Genomic DNA, 17,209 nt, shown 5'->3' on the forward strand with positions numbered 1-17,209 from the left:
TATGCAAACGGTTTTCGACGTTTGCATTCTGAAAATGGGTTCTCCTTAGAGCATATTAGTGGTGTTTTCGGTTTATTGAAAATTTCAACGGTCAAACGAGGTCCGAATTGGATGAAATTTTTACAAGATCACTAAATATATATACCAATCACATCGGCTAGTGTTGATTGATCCCAAGAAGTTTCATCTATAAAGTCGTTTTATAATGCGATAGTTTTATTTTACACCTAATATAAAAATATTATAATACATTAGTGGACACTTTAACGATCGACAACTCCAGTTTGGAATACAGTCGATCAACACCAGCTGATGTGATCGATATATATAATTTGGGACCCCGTAAAAATTTCGTCCATTTTATACATGGTTTGACCGTCCATACATACGGTTAACAAAAAAATAGACGTTTTGACATATTAAAATCTCATTGACCGGGGGTTTTGCCAAATGAGTTTTCCCGATTCGACAACACACGCTTGATGACAAAAATTATGTGATTTCAGATATGCAAACGGCTTTCGGCCTTCGCATCCTGGAAATAGGTCCTCCCTTAGGGCATATTAGTGGTGTTTTCGGTTTACTTGAAATTTTGATTTCGAACGAGGTCCGAATTGGATGAAATTTTTACAGGGTCACTAAATATGTATATCGATCACATCGGCTAATGTTGATTGATCATGAGAAGTTTCCTTCATATAGTTATTTCATATTGCGATAATTTTATTTTAAACATAATTAAATGTTATGATACATTAGTGGACACTTCGGCGATCAACAACTCCAGTTTGGAATATTGTCAATCGAAAACCAGCCGATGTGATCGGTATATATCAATGTTCTAAAAAACGGTCTAGGCGCTAGGAGGTCACACACCGCCACGCTTTTTGCCTCGGCGGCCATCTGTGGCGTTTTGTGAATTAGGCGGCCGCCTAGGCGGTCTTAGGCGGTCCTAGGCGGTTCTAAGCGGTCTTAGGCGGCCATATTCAGTCCTAGGCGGTCCTATTCAGTCCTAGGCGGTCTAATTGGGTCTATTCAGTCCTAGTTGGTGAACCATCATTTGACATTAAAAAAAAACTAAAAGAGGGCGCAACTCTCACTCTTTGTCTATTTTATGAAAACTGAATCTCATCAGCAGAAGAAGAGGAAAGAAATATGAATATTAAGTTTGAGTCTGATACTGAATGAGTTAGGAAATAATTTGGAGAGAAATAAATTGAGATTTAGTATTATTGCATTTGTTTCATTATTTATCTTTTCTTCAAATATTTTTATGGACTTTCTACTTAAGTTATGTGAATTTAGACTATTTTAAGTATTTTTAAAATTAATATTAAACATCATTATATATTTTTAATCATTAAAATAGTTTAAATATATGTATAAAAATAAATAAATATTTAATAATTCAAAACCTCATATGCGCCGCCTAGGAGGCCGCCTAACCGTCTAAGCGCTAGGAGGTGGTTGTCCACCTGCATACCGCCTAGCGCTTTTTAGAACCTTGCTATATATATTTAGGAACCCCGTAAAAATTTCGTCCATTTTGGACATGGTTTAACCGTATGTACCTATGGTCAACAAAAAAAATGTGTTTTGACATATTAAAACCCCATTGATCAGAACTTTGCTAAATGGTTTTCCTCGATTCAACCACTCACGCTTAGTGACAAAAATTAGGTGATTTCGGATATGCAAATAGCTTTTGGCGTTCGCATCCCGGAAATAGGTCCTCTCTTAGGGCGTACTAGTGGTGTTTTCGGTTTACCGGAAATTCCGACGGTTAAACAAGGTTTGAATTGGATGAAATTTTTACAGGGTCACTAAATATATATATCGATCACATCGGCTGGTGTCGATCGATACTGAGAAGTTTCCTTCATATAGTCTCTTCATAATGCGATAGTTTTATTCTAAACCTAATATAAAGGTTATGATACATTAGTGAACATTTCGGCGATCAACAACTTCAGTTTAAAATACGGTTGATCGACACCAGCAAATGTGATCGATATATATATTTAGAAATCCTGTAAAAATTTCGTCCGTTTTGGACATGGTTTGACCGTCTATACCTACGATTAACCAAAAAGATGTGTTTTGAGTCTTTTGACATATTAAAACCATATTGAAGATTTTTTATACTTAGAAGTTTCAAATTTTATATTTTATTTTTTAGAAATGATTTTATTTGTTACTCAGGACCCATGACGCTTTTTCAGAATAGGGTTTCTTCATTATTTTTTGCATTTCTTAAATGATTACATAATTTCAAAAAGTATTTAAAAATAGCTTCGGTGCCCAAAAATGTATATGAATATTAATGCATTCTCATGTTGATGCTCTCTATGCAGCCATTTAGAAATTTTGGGATATTTGTATCTGTGTGACACGACTGCCATTAAGATGTTATGATACAATGGCTTAACCGAATGGACTCAGGCCCAAACAATATAAAAAAGATAATATTTTAACCGGACACATATTTCCACGTAGTGATCATATCCTAGAGTCGGTTTTCCCAAAATCATTTCATTTATGCAACTGCCCTTAGAGAGGTAGTGTGATACATGGGTGTACCGCGTTGATCAAGACTCATATGTTATCAAAAATATGTGAAATTTGTAGAGTAGTAATATTTCACTACATGACTGATATCCTACTGTCGGTTTTTCAAAAATCCATTTCCTTAATACAGTTGGTGTTGAAACGAACACACAAGCATAACATGAGATGCAAGTTATACTAAATTAGTAGATACGTTGTAATTCACATGTGATTCAGGTGGTCATTAACCAAATGGAAATGCGACCGTTAGATGTGGTCATGACACCATATATATTACATCCTGAAAATTCCAAAGGCACCGAAAAGAAGAAGAAAAGAATCTCAAACTTCTTTAGTTTGAAATCATCAGGAAAAAAAAGGTCAATTACCATTTCAAACACTTAATGTACCGATACATCAAATAGACTACGTAGTTTGATATCGAAGTAAGATAGCTCGATACATAGACGACTAATTTGAGATCAAGTCAAATTCAAATTAGTCTGCTTCATGTATTGATACATCAATGCACCGTAGAATATTTCTCAAGAAACACATTGTAGCTATGAGTCTATAATAATAATAGACAATATTAAATGTGCAGAGAGACCTTTCAATTGAGTCAAATTATCATGCGACTGATTCTGACTATGTCATGAAGGGACTAGTGGCCAATGTGCCACTGCAAAATTATGCATCCACCATATCTTGAGTCAACTTTCAAGCATAAACTAAGCTCATTTAGGATATCTCCAACAATTTATACAAAACATACTTCTTAGAGATTTATAGAAGATAAATGTTATTTCCAAAAAATGGATCCAAACTCTTCAGTCTTCTACAGAAAATATTTCCACTTTGAATTTATATATACAATGTTGTTATTGCTGTTAGTTTACCAGTGGAGTAAGTAAACAGAGAGGCTTCTAACCTTATAATCTATCCAGAAATCCTATAGAGCATAAAAGAACATACTTGCACATATTTCGTGGTCTGATGCATAAACTTCAATACTGCACGGCATATGGATGAGATTCCAAGTAGTCCATACCAGGCTCAAATCTGAACTGTTAGTATGTCCCCATCAAGATGTTCTGCATTAAGGGACCCTGGAAGCTCTAAAATCTTCATGAAAATTGAATATACACTGGATGATAAAATTAACAATATAAGAAACAGATAAATTAAATGAGCAGTTGACATTGTTCACTTATATATTTATTGAAAAGGTAAAATAATGCAAAAAGAACCTCCTATATGTAATGACAGACACATAAGATATTACAGATATTAAGCAAAACGACCATCAATCCACCTCTATAGAAAGCATTGTAAAGAAGGCTTTCACTAAAGAAAGTTCAAGCAGGAGTTGGAGAAAGATTTTACAACAGATTGGCTCAAGTAATAGACTTAGATTCATGGTAAACACTTGAAAATGCCAACCTGGTGACTAATTCATATCAAGCTTATAAACCATGCAATTTTAGCAAATGATTCAAAAGATCAATTATTTCCCAACTAAAATACAATACTAACATCAATCCACCACCTTCCCAATTCAACATGTTCCAGAAAACATGCTTCCAGCACAAGTGTTACAAGATGTTGCACATAACAAATTTCTTTTCAATCCAATGCTACTATGACTTAAACCTATGGCATAATCAACTCTATAGCCAAAACCCAGGTATTTAACATCAATCAAACTAACATATGAGCTAAAAAAATAAAACTTGATCCCCATTTCAATTGCTATATTATCATCAATCATTACATTATCAACTCTAACGCTGAAAACAAGCAAGCAAACTCATATCCAAAGCCAACATCAATCCACCACTACACCCACCATAACCTTGAAACCCTTACGTGACTAAATATAGTAATCATAACTTATGTCTATGAGAAGGTGACACAAACGAATTTTTTCCAGAAGCAATCATTGTCTCTAAAGTTGGACAAGAAAACAAATTTCCCTCTTGCAAACTCATACAGTCAGTCTAGTAGCAACTTAACCTCACCATTATCCTGATACGGTACCACTAGCAGATCGATACACTATCTAGCAGATTGATACAACCTTAAAGACCCAAAATAAAATGATACACTATGTACCCTCTGTCTAGCAGATTGCACTACAACTATGCAACAAATCAAAAACATTATAAGCTACAAAATCAAACCAGCTACAACATCCTAAAGCTAGTTATAAGCTTTGACCTTTCTAGCTGCAATCAACATTACCAAACAACAATACACACCAAAACTAAGTCGAAACTCGAAAGCAAACAAGGTAAATAATAAGTAAAGAACTGAGGGAACTTCACCAGCAATATCACAGCCTACTGGAAGGCCTGCTTGAGAGAGCTATGTTGGGCTTCTCGGCAACCTGAAAGAATGAAAACATATAAATTAAGAGGAGCTAGAAACTAAGAGAAAGAAAACCCAGAAATTGTTGCACCTAGAAAGAAAACTCACCTGATCAGAAATCCTTAATTGAGCAAGCTGAACTGAAAGCACAAATTGAAAACCCCAAATACAAGCAGTGTTTCTCCCAAATCGAATTTGAGGCAGCGAGCTTCTCTGAATTCATTTCAGTAAGTCTTTGGCTTTGTATCTTCGTACCCTAGTCAACCAAGCCTTCCGATTTGGAAAGTAAAGAGGATGTATTGTATTTGGATTTGTGTGGATTTATTTTAATAGACAGATTTTTTTAGAAAGTCAATGGACTCTTTAAAAAGTTTACCGACTTTCATAAAATAGTTAAAATCACTAACTGCAGCTACAGACTTTTGGTTGATTTCTACATAGTTATATTGATTCATGAAATCCATAAAATTCATATCGATCGACTTTTACAGATTTTTTTAGTACTCATAAAAAAAATTTAAACTTTCTTTTTTGTTAATTAAGAAAATAAGGTATGGTAACTAATTAATGTACATACCATTCTGTCAATTACAAACTTACGGTTCTGTTGCTTCACTATCCACAGTTCTGTGATAATTTGTTTCACTCCCGAGTGCGCCTTAAGCATCTAGGTTGGTCTGGTTCTCTAACGCCTCGTGGGTGCTATTAAATGTGGACTTAATGCATACTAATTAAATCAAGAAAAATAATTTCAAACACCCCAAACACTGAAATCGGGGAGCGGTTTAATAGAGGAGAAGATGAGAAAGCTTATGGGCATGGTCTTGTAGATCGGTTCTTATAAATAATGACGTTGTCCATGGCGGCAATGCTCGATGAGAGAGAGAGAGAGAGAGAGAGAGAGAGAGTATCCCCCTCCTATGTCAGTCCTTTGTTTTTATTTCTTTTCCAACTGACTTTTTTTTAAATCGATAAGTATATATATATATATATCCCTTAATTTAATTAGTATAATAAACTTTTGCTATGGTTTTCGAGTATTATATATATTCTAAACAAATTTATTGGTTGTGTCTATTACAAATAAATTAAGGGGTGTTTCGGCAGAGGACTTCAACGAGGGAGATGACTTTTAAAAGGGATTACAAATTCCTCCACGTTGGATCCCTCATTTGGCAAAAAAAAAAAGGAATGGATTTTAATTGCACGGGATTTTAACGGGGAATTTTAGAAGGGATTCCACCGAACACAACTCCTTCCTCTAAGTTCCACCTCTCTAAGCGGAACTTCAAAATTCCACTGGGTGCTCGATTTCTCGCTCTCTCTTCGCTTTGCGTCGCTCATCTTTAGGTTATGTCTATATATTGGGCTTCAGTTTTTCTTTGTATTACATGGTTTCTTTGTTGAAATTTGGATTGTTTCATTTGAAAATTGATCGATCCAAATTAAGTATTTGTACTTCATAATTCTTCATATGTGTTTATGACTTTGTTAGTTATATGATTGGGCTGCTAGTTTGTTTTTGAATCATTTGTTTTTGCGATGAGTCTGTTATGGGTTATTGGGTTGAAGGTTTTTTCTTGTTACTGTACGAAGTTCCAATTAAGATTCCAGTAAAAGAGCATGTTCTTGTTTTGGCTTTGAATATATTGTAGTTACTTTTTCAGTTGTAGCAACAATTCAGCTCTGCAAACCTTTGTGGATTTGAGCTAAACATGACGGGGGATTTCTTGGGTTGAGTACAGAGAAGAGATATGTAACTGTGAAAAAGGAAGCCAATGATGAACCCAAGCATTTAGGTCTGCTTTCCTTTCTTTTCGTTTTTTACTTTGCTTATTGCTTATAGTACTATTGCTACATCTATTTGGTCTTGGCCTTGATGAAATTCTTGCACTTTTTGATGAAGTTCATTGTTTTTGTGACATGTTTAGCTAACATCTGATGCCTATTTTATTCTAGTATTGCTCATGTTGTTATATACTCTAGAGAGTACTTTCTATTGCGTTAAGGAAATAAGAACCAGTGCAATATCTATTAAGTGCAATTGTGAATGCAGAGATAGTGTTGGCCAATAGGTTCCAGAGTTACTGATCTTGGTGTAATTGATAATATGTTGTGCAAGAAATTCCCTATAGGCAGTAATCTTGACAAATACAACAGCCCAAAGCCTTTCAATTTTTTCTCTCTTTATGGAAATGTTGATGCAAGTTCTTATAGGCTATGATGTTTACATTAGATGCAACTGTTTGCTCACGGCATTTGCTGAGAGAAAAGGGTGTCATATATGATAGTGAATTAGTCATCCATTTGATGAGAGAAGTAACAATCTCTGATTATGAGCATCAGCCAAAAAAAATTTAGGTTATGAGCATGATACTAATAGCAACTTCTAGAGAAGAAAAGGCATGGACAATATACTTCGAAAACAGATTGAATGGACTAGGAGCATAAACTTTGAGTAATGACCAAGTCTTACAGAGCTATAAAATGTAGAAGTGGCAGCAAAATTGGATTGATGCACCAGGCGTGGAGCTGTTCCATAATAAGTCATCTTCCATAATCAGTACAGTGGTGTATAATCAGTGTACAAACAATATTGGTAGTTCATCGATACTCTAGAATATAAAAAAGAAATGTCATGGGTTTAGGGTCGGATGATAACGGACCTGATATTCATCTCCGTTATTCACCGGAATGTGTTTTGTTTTGGTCATTTGCAGAACTGGGTTTTGACTTTTTACAAGCTCAAATGTTGTAGAGAATGATATGCTATTATGTAGAAAATTTGACAGCTTGATTTCCTTACAACGGTATACGTGTAGCTTACCCATTTGTTTTGGTAATTAATACCAATGTGTCATGCAGGTTCTATGAATTTAGAATGGATCTTTGCCGTAAACTTGCTAGAGAAGAGAATGAGGACGAGGGGGAAGATGCAGATGCTGAGGACGAGGAGGAAGCCTTTTTTGTTGTAACTAGATTAATCGAAGCACAAAATTGTCTTGATTTACCATCTATTTGGTAAAATTATAATTATTGACAACAGTTAGAAAGCAAAAGAAAATTGATAAAAAACAAAGAATTATTAATATTGTCAAAAAATAAAGGGCTTCTTATAAAAAAAGTCACTTTTGATACATGTATTTATAAAAAAATCAAGTAAGATTTGAAAATTAGAAAAAAGTCACAATTTTAAAACCATTATAGCGTCGCCACTGAACTTGATGATATTTACAATATGCCACTGCCGCCTCCTTCTCCTTCTCCTTCTCCATGTCCTCGTCGGTCTCCTCTTTCCCAGACGTAGAGCCCGTCTGTCCTCACCCACTCCTCCTTGATGTTAACTCCGCTCACCCCAAGGTCATCGAGCCCCTACTCAAATGCGCCTTCAAGCTCATCTCCAGCATCCTATTCCCCGATGAGATCCATGTCGTTGGCCCCAAATTCGTCTTCTGCAAGCTCATCAACTTCGTCTGCAAGTGCGACGGCGGCACTGGCTAGGTCGTTATTGAACTCGTCGTGCTTAAAGTCCTCTTCGTCGTCTGCAACCCTTTCATCAAACCACACTAGCCGGAGTGTCTGGTTCAAGTTTGGGAGCGTCGTGGCCCTTGGATGCAGAGGCGGAGGAGTAGTGCACATCGCGTCGGCGTAGGAAGTCTGTGTCGGCAGCGATGTCCCATGGCTAATATTATCCTTGACTTGAGAAGATCTGGTTCTAACCGGAAGAGAGGACGATGCTAAGGATCGGGAGGCTGATGCAACGCCGAGACTAGATCGAAGAAATCTCCCGACTTGGAAGAAATGGAAACGACGACGACAATTTGAAGGAAAAGATGGAATTACAAATGTGTCTGAGAAAAAGATGATGTTGATGACATGGGTGCCCATAGCAGTTTCTTCTTCTTCTTCTTCTTCTTCTTCTTCTTCTGCTTCTTCTTCTTCTTCTTCTTCTTCTTCTTCTTCTTCTTCTTCTTCCCACAACAGTTACATAAAACAATGTGATAATGTGTGTGACAGTTGTTATGACACCAGTTGTGACATCGGGTGTGACAGTAGTTGTGACATCGGGTGTGACAGTAGTTGTGACAACGGGTGTGACATGTAGTGTGATCGTAGTTGTGACAGCGGGTGTGACAGGAGGTGTGATAGTTAGTGTGACAGATGGTGTGATAAGAGGTGTGACAGCGAGTGTGATAGGTAGCATGACAGTGGTTGCGACAGGTAGTGTGACAAGAAGTGTGATAGGTAGTGTGACATAGGGGTGGCACTTAAGACCGAAAACCGAACCGAAAAAACCGGACCGAAACCGAAAAAAATCAAACCGAACACAAACCGAACCGAACACAAGAAAAACCGAACCGAACCGAATTAATCGGTTTGGTTTTCGGTTTAGGCACATAAGAAACCGAACCGAACCGAAAAACCGAACTATTCATAAAATAATGTCGTTTTACGTTTATCTTACCGAATATTTGATTTGATTAATGTGATTTTAGGTTTATATAATATATAATTATATGTTTCTCTTTTGTAGTGTTATATATGTATATATAATCATCTATGTTTATATGTATGCCCATATATGTATGTTTCAAATAAGTTTGTTAAAACAAACATATATATATATATATATATATATATATATATATATATATACAAGTGGATGTGTAATTACTAAATCCGCCTGAATATGAAGCAATTATATGAAGGAAACTTCTCGTAATCGATCGACACCAGCCGATATGATTGATATATATATATATAGTGACCTTGTAAAAATTTCATCCAATTCGGACCTCGTTTAAGTGTCGGAATTTCCGGTAAACCGAAAACAATACTAATATGTCATAAGGGAAGACACATTACCAAAATACGAACACCAAAAGTTGTTTGCATATATGAAATCACCTAATTTTTGTCACCAATTGTGTGCGGTCGCACCAAAGAAACCCATTTGGCAAAGCCCCGGTCAATGAGGATTTTAATATGTCAAAACGCCTCTTTTTTAGTTGACCGTTGATACGAACGGTCAAATCATGTCCAAAACGGACAAAATTTTTACGGGGTCCCTAAATATATATACAGATCACATCTGCTGGTGTCGATTGATCATATTTTAAACTAGAGTTGGCGATCGCCTAAGTGTCAACTAATGTATCTTAACCTTTATATTAGGTTTAAAATATAACTATCGCATTATGAAGCGGCTATATGAAGGAAACTTCTCGGGATTGATCGACACCATCCGATATGATCGGTATATATATTTAGTGACCCTATAAAAATTTCATCAAATTCGGATCTTGTTTGACCGTCAGAATTTTCGGTAAATCGAAAATACCACTAATATGTCCTAAGGATGGACCTATTACAAATATGCGAACGCCGAAAGCCATTTGCATATCTGAAATCACCTCATTTTTGTTACCTATCATGCGTGGTAGCAACGAGGAAACTCATTTGGCAAAGCCCCGGTCAATGGGGTTTTATTATGTGAAAACGCCTGTTTTTTGGTTGACCGTTGGTACGAACGGTCAAACCATGTTCAAAACGGACGAAATTTTTACGGTGTCGATCGACCATATTTCAAACTTGAGTTGTCGATCGCCGAAGTGTCCACTAATGTATCATAACCTTTATATTAGGGTTATAATAAAACTATCACATTATGAAGCGACTATATGAAGGAAACTTCTCGGAATTGATCGACACTATCCGATGTGATCAATATATATATTTAGTGATCATTTTAAAATTTCATCCAATTCGGACCTCGTTTGACCGTCAGAATTTCCGGTAACCAAAAACAACACTAATATACCCTAAGGGAGGACCTATTACCAAGATGCGAATGAGAAAAGTTGTTTACATATTTGAAATCACATAATTTTTGTCATCGATCGTGCGTGGTCGAAACAAGGAAACTCATTTGGCAAATACCCGGTCAATGGGATTTGATTATGTGAAAACGCTTTTTTTTTGTTAATCGTTGGTACAAACGGTCAAACTATGTTCAAAATGGATGAAATTTTTACAAAGTCCCTAAATATATATGTCGATCACATCTATTAGTGTCGATCGACAATATTTCGAAACTAGAATTTTTTGAAAAAAAAATTTCAAAAAAAAAAAAACCGAAAAAAATCGAACCGAACCGTTTGGTTCGGTTTTAGTTTGACCTATTAGAGAACCGTGAACCGAACTGAAGTTCAATTTCAGTTTGGTTTCCGGTTTGAGCCCAAAACCGAACCATTTAAACCGAATGCCACTCCTAGTGTGACAGGTAGTGTGACAGCGAGTGTGACAGTGGTTGTGACAGTGGGTGTAACAGAAAGTGTGGCAGCAGATGTGACATGCCAAAAGAAAATGTCTAAATATGTGAAATGAGGTTAAAATTCAAAGGAGATTGGTATGAGTATGCTGATAATGAAGAGAAACACTAAAATTGAGGAGCCTTGAGCTCCGATTTCGCCAAAATACCTTGGAGCACCGCTATGGACGGCGGCAGCCCCTTGCGACAGTTGTTGCGCCTTGTACGGTGGTCGGTTCGGACTGGGTATAGTATCAAATGAAAGAGGGGAGAGATATCTTTTCAATGGTACCAACCACGCTAAAATCCATCACTAGACGGTAAAGTTATGGTCGAAATTTGAATAAAGAGGAAAAAGAAGAAGATGAAGAAGAATAGTTAGAAATATGGTAAAATTATCTGAAAAATATTTTAAAAATGACTATTTTCTAATTTTATTCCAAATTTGTTGACTATTTTCTAATTTCTAATAACTTGAAATGACTTTTTTATAATTTGGAAATAAGTGGTAACCTTTTTCTAATTTATGATGGAAAATGGTATTATTTTATAATTTACACAAAAATAAATAGTTGTACCAAATCCCATGATAAAATCCATTTTCATAAAAAAAATTGACTCAAACAAGTCATTTTCATAATCCATCCCTCAAGTTCCTTCATTTTAAGATCTCATCACTTCCAAGTCCATTTGAACCTCCAAATCTCTTCATTTCCAAATCCCTTACCCAAACACTCCCTTAGAGAATCTCAATTATTTATAAGAAAAGAGAAACCCTTCAAATTTAATCTTTTTTTTCTTATGTACTTCTTTCATCGTCATTGTTTTTATTGTAGCATTTGACATGCGTCCACAATTGAGAATGAGGTTTTTTAGTAAGTATAAAGATACAAGGTAAGAACATAACATAAAAAAAGAAAAAAATAATCAAAGGGTGAATAACCATGTTGGGTTGTATGAAAAATAATTGGTAAAAAAAAGGCAAAAATAAAAATGACGGGGGATGAACATCGATCTTTGAATGATATGAGAAAGTCCGTGGAAAAGTCTATGAAAACTTTTGGTCTAGAGGCTAGACAACTTTTAGACTCATGTATGTATATGTTACACTATAAAGTTAATTAGATTCTATGAGTTTATAATTTCATAAGTATGAATGATATTTTGAATATCTACAAATTTCTATTCAATTTGAAAAGTCTTAATTGAATACCCACAGACTTTCAAGAATTTTATGATGATTTTTTAAGATCTTAATTAAAAACACATAGACTTGTATGAATAACTAAAAATATGTATTGAATACACTTAAACTTTTGAAATCTATGGATTTTTTTAAAACTCCCACTAATTCTATATATAATACACCCCTACCCAATTTTTCTCTTTGTGTTTTTCTCCACTGACCCAAACCAATAGGTCCAGCAAGAATGCTACTTACCCAAAGCAGAAAGAACTCCTCGTCCCAAATATCCTGCGAGGGGAGCACGCCCTCAACGAGGCGGCCGTTCTTGCCGAACTCCACTCCTTTCACGACTTGCACTCCAACGGCGGTTCAGATTTGGTGAGGCGAGAGGGGGAGGTGATCGAAGATTGATACGAACGAGAAAGGAAGGAAGGAGAAACAGACCAAGTTGTGAACTGGTTGAGAGAGCTTGGTAAATTTTCAAAGCGCGTCATGTCGTGGGTAATCAAATGAAGTGTGTGCTGAGAAAATTACCGCCGTAGACAGATTAAGCTCTAGCCTTCCCCCTAATCGTGCGCTGCCAACAACATTAAAATAACAACTTATAACTATAACAGACAGACATGTTAAGTTGAATCAAATCGAAATGTATATCGTATAACATACCTTGATCTCTTTAGTCTTTATATACTTGAGATAGAAGTCATAGAACCTCGCGTAATGTATATATGATGTTAAAATTAGAAAGAACTTCAGGCCGATAATTATAATCAAGTACAAAATATCAATGCTACTGCCTCAAGTTGTTGGCTATTTACTATCTAACATGGGGTATTTCATTTTACACCATTTTTAGAATTTGCTTTTAAAATAAACACACTTATCAATTAATTTTAATTTTTTCTCAAATATTTTCAATTAAGCTTATAAATTGTCTTTCATTTTAACGAGAATTACATAGGTTGCCACTATTTAAATATAATTAGTCAACTATGAAATTAAAATATCTTTTAAAGTACTTAATTATAGATTGCTTGTGATTTTCTTTACCTCATTATTATTGCTAAAATTATAGAAATTTTGTTTACAATTTTAATTCAAAATAAGGTAGATAATGAATGTAATACTTATGTTTTGGTACTTTAAATTATCTTTCTTAAAGGTAAATTTATATGTTGAAACTTGAAAATTTGTAGGTTGATATTGGCAACACTAATTTTTCTGTATTCATTCATCTCTTTATAACCTGACATAAAGGTAGAAGTTAACATTGTTAACCTAGTTAATAGGTACTAGACAACCTAGTTAATATGTATCTCTTTTAATTTCAACCTAAGGATTAGAAGCATTTGTTTACAAGCTTCACTTCAAAAAAATGTAATGACATAGGGGAATTTTATAAATTTTATTTGTACCTTTTATTGTAATATATATATATACACATATGCTTCTCATTCTAAAAAATAGTATTATACATATGTGTACGTACCTTTCGATAAGAATCTCTCATATAATCTTTGTTTCACTAGCTCTTATTTCTTAAAAACAAGAATTGTGTAAAACTTTACAAAATTGAATTGATTGATGGAAGAACAACAATAAAAGATATGAAAAATTTGCAAAACTAAATAGCTCAGTGATGAGTATATATATAGATTAAAGTTATTAATATGAATTTAAAACAATGAAATAATTATGGATGAAATACCTAAGATTAAGGAAATAATCGGTCTGACTTTTTATATATCAGAAGGGCAAATCAGATATTTATAAAAAAAAATATTGATAATAAAAAATTTTGGGTATAGATTAAAAGAAAAATTGGGTGTGGATGTATTTTAAAAAAGGGGTTTTAATACTGGGTTTATATCTAATTTTCTCATCTAACATTTGGTGAGGGTGGGGAAATGTGCATTACTGTTCACAAATGATATAATTGGAAGAAATTTTATAGAGGAGGGCAAATGTCTCAATCGCTTGTTTAATAACTTAGATTTGTTACAGAAGATTGTTGCTACAGCCCAATTAAAGTATTTGACACTACCTAAAGTGAAACTAATTATTCTTGGTCTATGCCTTACTCTATGATATGTCGTTCCCTTTCAAATCATTTACCAGGCACATTTCTTTCAACTAATTATTTTCTTCTATGTATGCTTTTGCATTTTACATGTAGCATACTGTCATAGGAGATGACAATATTTTTTTCGATTGCATGCTGGCATACATGTATTTGGAATTTGTCATTTTTATCCTTTTTTTTTTCTTTTGTTGCTTAGTTCAGAATAAGAGGGAAAACCCCTCAAATAAACTTTGGATGAAATTATATATTTATATAATTGTTCCATTCCATAGTCTTCATATGTCATTAAATTTATGTTTTTGACGACACAAGTACTTCTGTTTTTTGTGCATTACTTTGGGAGTAGACAAACTAATAGATGCCTACTAACTAAATTACAAATAGTAATTTTTGTAGACAAACCAAGGGATTTCTATAATGCAACACCTTTGATAATACGAGGACCATTCATTGTTAAGCACATAATTGGAATTGTTAATAACCTTGAGGTAAATTAAAGCAAGTTGCATACTGAGATGAGGGATAAACTAATTCTCCCGTATAATAATCCTCTTTTTTGCATGCACTCATCCGTGAAAAAATACACTGAACTAATACATTAATGAGTTGTGTACCTGCTTCACTTATGCAGCAAGTTATAAAAAACAATTCTGATTTGAAAAATTATAATCATATTGGCTGGAAATTCCGCAGCAAAGTGCGGGTATTATAGCCAAGGGCGGCCCATGGGCTGTGCCAATTGTGCAACAACTCAGGGCCTCACATTTTTAGGGTCTCAAAAAAACATTTTTAAGCTTACTTATAATTTAAAAAGAGCTAAGAGTTACAAAATTAGTTGATGGTTCAGTTGGCCAAGGCCCTCTTCTTCTAAATGTGGTGTTTTGAGTTCGAGTCACCATACCAACATTTTTTCCCTTGATTTTTTAAAGATTTTTATCCTCTTTTCTCACGATTTTTATGGGCTTAAACACCTAAAAATATCTTTACTACCGAAAAAACCCTCTTCTGTTATTCCATATTTACAAAAGAAATAACACATAATCCAACTACATCAATTCAACCATTGCAATCAACAATTCAACATCAAGGATTCGAAAGGTAATTTAAAATATTTGCTTACTTGATCTCTCTCTTTTGTTTGTTTTTATTTTCTAGTTTCAGAAATGTTCTATTAGATAGATCATAATTCATTCTTGATTTCTCTATCATTCTTGATATGATCAAATTGACGAATATATGTGATTAGGTTCCCAAATATATCATATGGATTCAATATTGGATTGATCATAATTCCTTGACTTTGCATCTAAGAGTGTTAGAAGATCAGTGTTAAAAAAGTAATATTATTGCATTAATGAGATTATTATGTTCTCTTGGTAAAAGTGGTTTTAGTTAGTGTTTCTTTGTAATGACTTTTGTTACTCTAGAAATACAAGGCAATCAGACATGTTTTTATGGACACCATGGCTTAGGTTTTTACATTTGTGCTTGTTGTAGATAGAATTGAGGTCTGAAACTTAGATTTCTCTTAAAGCCATGTAAATAGGGATTATGTACCAATTTTTTGCAAACAGAGGATATGAGCCCCTTTTGTTGGAAAATTTGGAGTATTGTTTGTTTTTTTTTCTATTTAAAGTAGGAATGCCTCAACATGTAAGTCGCACATGGCCTCACAAAACGACAGACCGACCCTGATTATAGCTAGTGTATATAAGTAGTTGACATACAGTTCAAACAAACAATGATACGCATATCAGGATTGTCAGCATATGGATGAAATCCGAAGTTTCTCCAACACATATACATGTATTGCATGTGCGTGTAGTGTGTATATATATATATATATATATATATATATATATATATATATATATATATAGTCTCTATCCAGAGTGAAGGTTCACTCTGAAGTTTCAGAGTAAAGTTCCAATTTTGGCACACTTTTCGGTCAATTTTTTTCAGTATAAGCGATTCAATATTTAGGTATGCTATTCAAGATCATCTCTACAAAATTTCATCTAATTCGGACATCGTTAAGGTATTGAAATTAGATTAAATCAATGAATGAATTAAAATTGTTCAACGTGAACCGTTCGTGTAAATCTCAATTTTGAAAGCTCAAATCATTGTCAAATTGGATGAAACTTTATAGAGATGATCTTGAATAGCATATCTAAATATGGAATCGCTTATGGTGAAAAAATTTGACCGAAAAGTGTGTCAAAATTGGAACTTCACTCTGAAACTTCAGAGTGAACCTTCACTCTGGATAGAGACTGTATATATATATATATATATATATATATATATATATATATATATATATGTTTAAAGATTGATAGTATTAATTATCAGATAGACCGTGTTCTGTGTAGAAGGAATAACAATCTGAATGCTAGCTGACTCTCTGAATTCCAATTAACTAACACGATGATTAAGGACTTAATTAAGGTTGATAATTAATCATACTGATACGTACGTAAGACTATCGGTTATGGACTTATGTTTCCAATAATTTGACAATTTCAGAGATTGTGTTACGCATCCAGTGGCGTATCTACGTTGAGGGCTATATGGGCCTAAGCCCGTACAAGAATTGGTCAATATATATTCTACTTATATCAGCTTTCTTTCACAAGTTGTTCTCTAGTTGAGTTGGCTAAGTACAAGTCCTAAAACTGATGTGTCACGGTTCGAAAACTTGACGCTCTCA

At 34.3% G+C, this 17,209-nt stretch overlaps 1 protein-coding gene and 1 long non-coding RNA gene across 2 annotated transcripts in view; one reads left to right on the plus strand and one right to left on the minus strand.

Annotated features, from left to right (window-relative positions):
- The window catches only part of LOC126788965 (polyadenylate-binding protein-interacting protein 4), a 52,648-nt gene extending 39,002 nt beyond the window's left edge, over positions 1-13,646 (plus strand). The window contains exon 13 of the transcript XR_007671455.1: positions 13,632-13,646. The gene's annotated coding sequence lies outside the window, so the exon portion shown is untranslated. The remainder of the gene's footprint in view (positions 1-13,631) is intronic.
- Positions 3,263-5,187, minus strand: LOC126788969 (uncharacterized). Its single transcript, XR_007671456.1, has 3 exons — positions 5,026-5,187; positions 4,875-4,936; positions 3,263-3,694 (listed from the first exon to the last, which is right to left on the minus strand). It is a non-coding gene; the product is annotated as an uncharacterized LOC126788969 (long non-coding RNA).
- Positions 13,647-17,209: the final 3,563 nt, after the last annotated feature.

This window comes from Argentina anserina, chromosome 3, assembly GCF_933775445.1.
Source record: "Argentina anserina chromosome 3, drPotAnse1.1, whole genome shotgun sequence".
Lineage (NCBI taxonomy): Eukaryota > Viridiplantae > Streptophyta > Magnoliopsida > Rosales > Rosaceae > Argentina > Argentina anserina.